The sequence below is a fragment of the Camelina sativa genome, chromosome 11 (assembly GCF_030686135.1).
Source record: "Camelina sativa cultivar CO46 ecotype springtype chromosome 11, ASM3068613v1".
NCBI lineage: Eukaryota > Viridiplantae > Streptophyta > Magnoliopsida > Brassicales > Brassicaceae > Camelina > Camelina sativa.
In genome coordinates, this window is record NC_141890.1 from 42811608 (window position 1) to 42820049 (window position 8442).

The 8442-nt window shown below is 33.6% G+C and overlaps 3 non-coding genes and 1 pseudogene across 4 annotated transcripts; 2 read left to right on the top strand and 2 right to left on the bottom strand.

The window, feature by feature from the left end:
• Positions 1–2191: 2191 nt before the first annotated feature.
• LOC147935340 (uncharacterized) lies at positions 2192–2523 on the bottom strand (annotated as a pseudogene). The gene has a single exon (XR_015570651.1). The product of XR_015570651.1 is annotated as an uncharacterized LOC147935340 (transcript).
• A 553-nt stretch (positions 2524–3076) lies between these two features.
• TRNAS-GGA (transfer RNA serine (anticodon GGA)) lies at positions 3077–3163 on the top strand. Its single transcript has one exon. It is a non-coding gene; the product is annotated as a tRNA-Ser (tRNA).
• Positions 3164–4463: 1300 nt separating this feature from the next.
• On the bottom strand, positions 4464–4536 carry TRNAT-UGU (transfer RNA threonine (anticodon UGU)). Its single transcript has one exon. It is a non-coding gene; the product is annotated as a tRNA-Thr (tRNA).
• Positions 4537–6325: 1789 nt separating this feature from the next.
• TRNAF-GAA (transfer RNA phenylalanine (anticodon GAA)) lies at positions 6326–6398 on the top strand. The gene has a single exon. It is a non-coding gene; the product is annotated as a tRNA-Phe (tRNA).
• Positions 6399–8442: the final 2044 nt, after the last annotated feature.

Sequence of the window (8442 nt, forward strand, 5' to 3'; positions counted from 1 at the left end):
CTATTGTTCTTGAGAAATGACCGGGTTTAGCCCATTCCTCGAAAGAAGTTTTTATGGGATCCCTATCTACCAAAATTTTGACTTCTGGTTCCGGCGAACGAATAATCATTGAGTCCTCCTCTTTCCGGACAACACATACAAAGAAACCCGCCAACAGTCACTCAAGTAATTAGTGAACCGATGATAGATATTTAGAATTTTTTTTCTTTCTCTTCTATCTGCCATCTATTCATCTATTTTCTTTAGTTATTCACTAGAGCAATTATGATCTGGAAGTCGATCTGGGGCAAGTGTTCGGATCTATTATGACATATCCATAGGGTGCTCAACGGACCCTTTTTTATAATTAAAAAAAGTTTTCGGGCCTTTACATTGGTACCCAAAGAGCTTTTTTTATAACCTAATCAAGTGTATTCATATTTATTTCAATTATTAAGTTCCGAAATGTAGCCTATTTTTTTTATAGAGAATATTATCCTATTTCAATAAACGCTTATTAGTCATTACTAAGAAACAGTCTAGTATTGATATTTAGTAATTTTCAAATATCTTTTATTGGTTTTAATAGTCGAAAAGAAAAAATAGAAAAAACTAGATATATAGATATTCTCATATTCATGTACTACTTACCCCTAGAGACTACCAGATGAAATAGAACGATTTGAGAAAAGGATATAATGAAAATTTTTTCTTTGATTGGTTCTTCTGATAGAAAAAAGGATCCGTTTTATTTGACCGAGAGGGCCAAGAAACTAAAAAACGATTAATTATAAAAATAAATATATAGAAAAAAAAAAAGAAACAAAGGGAAAGTTCTTATTCGAAGCGCCTCGTGATCGTCAACCAATTCTGTGCTTCAATATAATTACCAGGAGTAAGCGTTATAGCCTGTTTCCAATACTCAGCGGCTTGAGCGAACCAAGCCTCCGCCATTTCAGAATCTCCTTGTTGAATGGCCTGTTCTCCACGGTCGGAATAGGCGGGTCAATTCCCTCCCTGAGAACCGTACTTGAGAGTTTCCTACCTCATACGGCTCGACAACCAACTCTTTTGTTTTGGTGTACCAGTTTTTTAACTTTAACCTACTTTGAACTTTATATCTAATTGAATGTCTAATTGAATGTCTAATTGAATGAGATTTCTTATAGATATTTTGTTTTTCTTGGATTAAACAAAAGAGAGTAATTACATGAGTTTCAAACTTTCATTTTGATTTAATTAATATATTAATTAATATAATAAGTTTTATCTTTTCTCCTACCTTCAGAAAAAAAGGCATGTCCACTGTTATTAGATATTAGAATTTTCTGAAAGGTAACTATCCCGCTTTCATATAAAAATTTATATAGAATCTTTGAAAAAGACTTTTTCATACTTCATAAAAAAGAAAAAGACTTACTGTCTTTAGGATCTGATGCTACACCGCTGCTCAATACCTTAGGGGATCCACTCTATTACATAAGTAGATTCCTAAGATTTATATCATATTATGATATAAATAAACAGCTCTTGTTGTATCGGTCCAAAACCTTAACCTTTCCAATTGATCTTTACGGTGCTTCCTCTATCAATTAAATCTTTTTTTATCCATAGAAGAAAGTATTTAGGCATATCTAGTCTTCACTTCATATTTCGATCAATGAAGTTTATTTATTTGCTACAGCTGATAAAAAATCGTTTTGGACGACGCGCTTATGTAGAAAGCCCTTTTTTGTGTTTCTAGTATTTCATTGACTAGTTGTTCGTTCTTTTTTTCTATAGTGGAGATAGTCGCACGTAATGACAGATCACAGCCATATTATTAAAAGCTTGTGGTAAAAAGGGGTTTCGTTCTAATGCCCGAAAATAATATTCTAAAGCTTTGGTATGTTCCCCATTACTTGTGTGGATAAGGCCTATATTATAGAGTATATAACTTCGATCATAGGGGTCAATTTCTAGTCGCATAGCTTCGTAATAATTCTGTAATGCTTCCGCATAATTTCCTTCAGATTGAGCCGACATCCGTTACGGTCGTCATTCGCTTTAACGAATTCTCCGTTTCAGAACCGTATGTGAGACTTTCATCTCATACGGCTCCTCCTTTAGGTGCATAATGAAAATAATATATGTAAAAATGTGATGTCATTATGAACTAAGCGGGGCTAATGTTTTTACAAGAAATCCCTAGCCAACCTTCTTGCAAAAGATCTTTTCTTACTACCAAGTGGGTTCATGCTAGATAAAAATAAAAAAGGAAACTCTCAAAATTTCTTTGTTCTCAACGCCCCTAAATTTCCAGGAATGAGTCACTTCAACAGTCTTAAATGGTTATACGGGTATCCAAAGTACGAACGAGATGGATGTTTATTGTTCCAACCATTTTAATTTAATTAGTCCCAATCCCAAAGAAGAAGAAGAAAGGGAATCATTTTGAAGAAAGTTTTTGTGTTGTTGATTTCTCGGCGTAGTGCTTCTTCCCCTATGCCTCCTATTCGTATATTGTATTAGTGTAGTAGGATTGATCTGTAATACGGGAACCATAGGTAAAAACCTTTTGCTCAATACTTTCACAATTGAAGCATCTAAGGCTGCATTAATCGTGGATACATGACAGAAGGGATTGTTTTTTATATTATAAACTTCACCTTCAAAAGCGTAGATTTTTTTTCAATACTTGTTTTTCTTTCTATTCCAATCCAAATCGGCGAGAAAAAAAAGAATAATAATGATAATCAAATCGCACCATCTCTGTAATAAGTAAAAGCCTCTTTTTCTCCGGAAGTTGTCGGAATGACTCGTAATAAGATATCGGCTACAATTGTAAAGGTTTTATCAATAAAATTTCCATTTATACGCGATCTTGGCATAGGTAGTAATCCATTCTCTAACTCTTTTTATTTCCTTTACCTTTTCTTTTGTGAGAAAATTTTCTCACAAACAAAGGAATTGTATAGTACGAACTAACATAAAAGCGGACTCATAAAAAAACACCTTCTATCTACTTCCAATTTTTCCGAGGTATCTATTAACCATAATCTAAAAAACGATGAATAACTCGCTATTCACCCAGATACTCAGTCATAATCCTGATGTCGGAGAGATGGCCGAGTGGTTGAAGGCGTAACATTGGAACTGTTATGTAGACTTTTGTTTACCGAGGGTTCGAATCCCTCTCTTTCCTTACTTTCAACTAATTCACCAATCTTACGTGATTGACCACAATGTATCAAATCCAATAAAAAAGAATAGATATAAAATCTACCTTGTTTTGATTTTGAAATAGATTCTCTACTCCTAATTTCTTTCATATGGAAAATGCTGGGAAGAGCAAACAAGGGATCCAAATCCCCCTACCAATCTATGATACATGAATAGGAAAAAGATTCCTCGACAAAATCCCTTACCTTGTGCCTTTTTATTTTTAACGGCAAAGGGGAGTTGTCCGAACTCTTGTTTTTAGTAATTTTTTTTTTACTTAAGTTAGGTTTATTAAGTCTGTCGAGAGTAATATTCTACGACAAGCAATTCATTTATTTTCAAACCGACGCATTTCCTATCTATTATTTGATTGACTAACCCTTCATATTGGAATGTGTGAAGAGTCAGATGGTTTGGCAATTCTTCAGGGGCAGATGAATCAAGAAGATTTTGAACCAAAGTTCTAGAGTTTTGTTCATCCTTCACTGTAATAATATCTCGGGGTTTGCAGCGATAACTTGGTATATCAACTATACGGCCATTAACTAAAATATGTCCATGGTTAACTAATTGGCGCGCTTGAGGAATAGTCAAAGCCATACCCAATCGAAAAAGGATGTTATCCAAACGCATTTCAAGTAATTGTAGTAAAACTTGACCTGTTGACCCCTTGGCTTTTCCGGCGATACGCACATATTTAAGTAATTGGCGTTCTGTAAGACCATAATGAAAACGCAATTTTTGTTTTTCTTCTAAACGAATACGATATTGAGATTTTTTTACGGGGCGTGATTGGTTTCTAAGATCGCTTCCTGCCTTAGGCCTTTTACTAGTTAGTCCCGGTAAAGCCCCCAGACGTCGTATTTTTTTAAAACGAGGCCCTCGGTAACGTGACATAAAGACTCCTTTTTTTATTGAAATTGTACAAAACTAAATAAAATTAAAACTGAACTAAATGATAATGATAAATGACGTGAAATACACTCCAATAAACTATTGGAATACAAAGAGTAAGAAGATATATTCTCTCAATATACAGATTTTTTTTATTGTATATACAATATATATAAATCAAATAAATCACAAAAATTTTCCTTTATTTTCTTGATTTATTTTGCAAAGATCGAACTCTTTTACCCAATATATATTCCTATATGGAAGTTTATATGACATAATATAAATGGAGTGGTAACTCTTGGAAAAAGGTCCAAGAAGTCTTTTCAATCTTCTTTGATTTTGAAAGTACATTAAAAATCATGTAAAAAAACGAAAAAATATGGAAAAGCCGGCTATCGGAATCGAACCGATGACCATCGCATTACAAATGCGATGCTCTAACCTCTGAGCTAAGCGGGCTCAAATAAAATTGAGCATGCATACAAATTCACTAAACTACTAGATCATATCAATTAACTATTCTATATAATATTTTATAATATTTTTCCTTATCTATTTAGAATTAATCATATTCTATATATTCTAGAACAGAATATAGCTCAAATAAATAGTGACTATCATTAAATAAATAAAACATAACCTTACCTTAATTAATAGAATATAGCAGTATATTGACTTTCAAATTTTAATTTCATTAGTTTCTAAATAAGAAAATCTTAATTAGATCAGAAATCTTTTTTTTTTTTTCTATCTATTCTATCTATTTCTATCTATTATCTATATAGTATAGAATTATTAGAATTTCAAATTTACGAAGTAGACTTCTCATTTTTTTTTCCATTGTACATTGTACAATTCTAAGTTTCAATAATAACTTTCTTTTCATGAAAGTAAAAAAAAAAAAAAAGAAAAAGAATCGACCGTTCGACTATTTCTTAAAATTTAAGACAACGATGAGAAAAGGAAGAACATATATATGTTATGTAATATATAACCATATTGAATTGCAAATACAAAAATGATAGAATCTTTGTTGATTAGACTAAATCAATATGAATGGGGCTCAAAAAAATGAAAGAAGATAACAAAGACATAAAATAAGTATCTATAATGTAATGAATCCCAAGGTTTCGGCATAAGAAAAAACGGAAAGACAGCATAGCATAATGAGATCCTAAAAAGGGGGATATGGCGGAATTGGTAGACGCTACGGACTTAATTGGATTGAGCCTTGGTATGGAAACCTACTAAGTGATAACTTTCAAATTCAGAGAAACCCTGGAATTAACAATGGGCAATCCTGAGCCAAATCCTGGTTTACGCGAACAAACCGGAGTTTCCAAAGCGAGAAAAAAGGGATAGGTGCAGAGACTCAATGGAAGCTGTTCTAACAAATGGAGTTCACTACCTTGTGTTGATAAAGGAATCCTTCGATCGAAACTTCAAATAAAAAAAGATGAAGGAGAAAAACCTATGTTGTATAAAATTAGGTAACACAAAACGATCTCAAAAATGACGACCTGAATCTCGATTTCTTTTTTTTTATAAACAAAATCGAAATGTTGTGAATTAATTCGAAGTTTAATAAATAATATTTATTGATCAAACGATTCAATTCATAGTCTGATAGATCCTTGATGGAACTTATTAATCGGACGAGAATAAAGATAGAGTCCCATTTTACATGTCAATACTGACAACAATGAAATTTATAGTAACGATGAAAATCCGTTGACTTTTAAAATCGTGAGGGTTCAAGTCCCTCTATCCCCAGCTCTACTCCCCGAAAAGGTTGACACCTTACTTTTTTTTCGTTATTATTTATTTGAATTAGATAGAATCTATATCATTTTTCATTTTAAAACTTAGAAAGTCTTCTTTTATTTAGAAGATCCAAGAAATTCCCGGTCCAAAACTTTTTGAATTTACTACTTTTGAGTTTCTTTTCCTTGACATAGACCTAAGTCATATATTAAAATGATACTGATACTTCAGTAGATGATACTTCGGTAATGGTAGACATAGCTTAACAGCAGGGGACTCTAAATCCCTGTGTCATATCATAATGATCCTTCAGTTACTAATGGTAGATATAGCTTAATTGCAAAGGACTGTAAATCCTTGTGTCACCATTAGGAAAATGATAATGATTCTTCGGTAAATGATTCTTCGGGAATGGTAGACATAGCTTAACAGCGGGGGACTTTAAATCCTTGTGTCACCATTCGTAAAACGAGGATGATCCTTCGCCGGGATAGCTCAGTTGGTAGAGCAGAGGACTGAAAATCCTCGTGTCACCAGTTCAAATCTGGTTCTTGGCATAGGATCGATTCATTTTGATAAGTTTCTATTCTTCAAATTAAACGTATCTTTAGTAAAAAAGGTGCAATAATCCTTTATCCCCTCTCTTTTTTTGTTCATGTTGTGGATCCAGCCGTTCAAAAAGAGTGTATAATACTTTATACATAATACATATTCGAAAGGAAAGGTTAAATGAGTTCCGTTGAATCAAACAAGTAAAAAAAGGTCTATAACTATAGTATACTATAGTATCTATAGTTGAAGGGCAGAAATACCCCAAGATTCATTCGATACAATATAAATAGAATTGTATCCCCCCCTCATTTTTTGCTTTCCGATCTTATTTATTCATTCCCAGTTATGTGACTAAAGTTGACTAAGTTATGTGCGCGATACAAAGTTCATAATTCAGAACTCTTTTTTTTAGTTCATCCTATTGGCTCGGCTTTTACGAAATAAAAAAAGTATCTTTCAAATTGGAGATCAAGCTATCTCTAATAATATGAACGAGACCTCAACTCTTCTGTTTGTTTGATCTAAAAAAGAATAGAATTCAAAATATTCCGTGAAGGTCTGTAGTTCTAGAAGCTAAGGCTCATTTTTTATCATTCAATAAGCATCTTGTATTTCATAAAAATTGGGAGCAATATAATCCTTACGTAAAGGCCACCCTATCCAACTTTCGGGCATTAGGATACGTTTCAGTCGTGGATGGCTATCATAAGTGATTCCTAACATATCATAAGATTCCCGTTCTTGAAAATCCGTACTTTTCCAAACCCAGAAAACGGATGGAATTCTAGGATTACTCCTGTGAGTAAATACTTTTATGCAGACTTCTTCCGCTTGATTAACACCATATTCTATTCTCGTAAGATGATACACGCTGGCTAAGAGGCCACCTGGTGCCACATCATAGGCACATTGCGAACGTAAATAATTGTAACCATATACATATAAAATTACAGCAATAGAATGCCAATCTTCCGGCTTTATTTGTAAAGTTTCTATTCCTTGGTAATCGAAGCCCAACGATCTATGAACCAGCCCGCGTTTGGCTAGCCAAACGGACAAAGTGCCCTGCATCTTTTTTCTTTCCCCCACACCTTTTTTATATAAAATAAGTCTTTCACATTTACCATGAGTTCTAATTTATGAAGATTTTTTTCTGATTCTCTAAAAGCCTCCTTAATTAACTAATTCGTGGGACGATACTGGACTTTTGTATTTAAAAAATGTTTCAGTAGAGATCTCTGAAGTAGATGATGGTGGATAGAGTAATTCTTGATCATAATTTCCAGTATGCGGACTGCGTACAACAAAAAACTTGTGATTGGTAGTAAAACACCGATTACCCTGTTGAGGTCTAATTCGATCCTTATAGATTTCTCTAGCTATTTTCTTACGAAGCTTTGTTATAGCGTCTATAACAGCCTCCGGTTTAGGTGGACAACCCGGCAAATAGACATCTACAGGAATTAGCTTATCAACTCCTCGAACAGTACTATAAGAATCGGTACTGAACATCCCCCCTGTAATTGTACACGCTCCCATAGCAATAACATACTTTGGTTCAGGCATTTGTTCATATAATCGCACTAAAGAAGGAGCCATTTTCATTGTTACTGTACCTGCTGTTAAAATAAGGTCCGCCTGTCTAGGACTCGATCTTGGTACTAACCCATAACGATCAAAGTCAAATCGGGAGCCTATTAATGAGGCAAATTCAATGAAACAACAACTGGTACCATAAAGAAGCGGCCATAGGCTGGAAAGTCTTGACCAATTTGAAAGATCATTTAACGTAGTTGAAATAACGGAATTTTTTGTTGTTCGATCAAGTACGGGAAACTTAATGGAATTCATAATTGTTTCAATGGTTTTTTTTTTACTTTTATTATTATTATTGTATTGTACAAGTATTCGGGAAACGAACTAAGACCATTCCAATGCTCCTTTTCGCCATGCATAAACTAAACCAAGAATTAAGATAAGCACGAAAATGAAAGCTTCTATAAAAGCAGATACCCCCAGGACATCGAAACTCATTGCCCACGGATACAG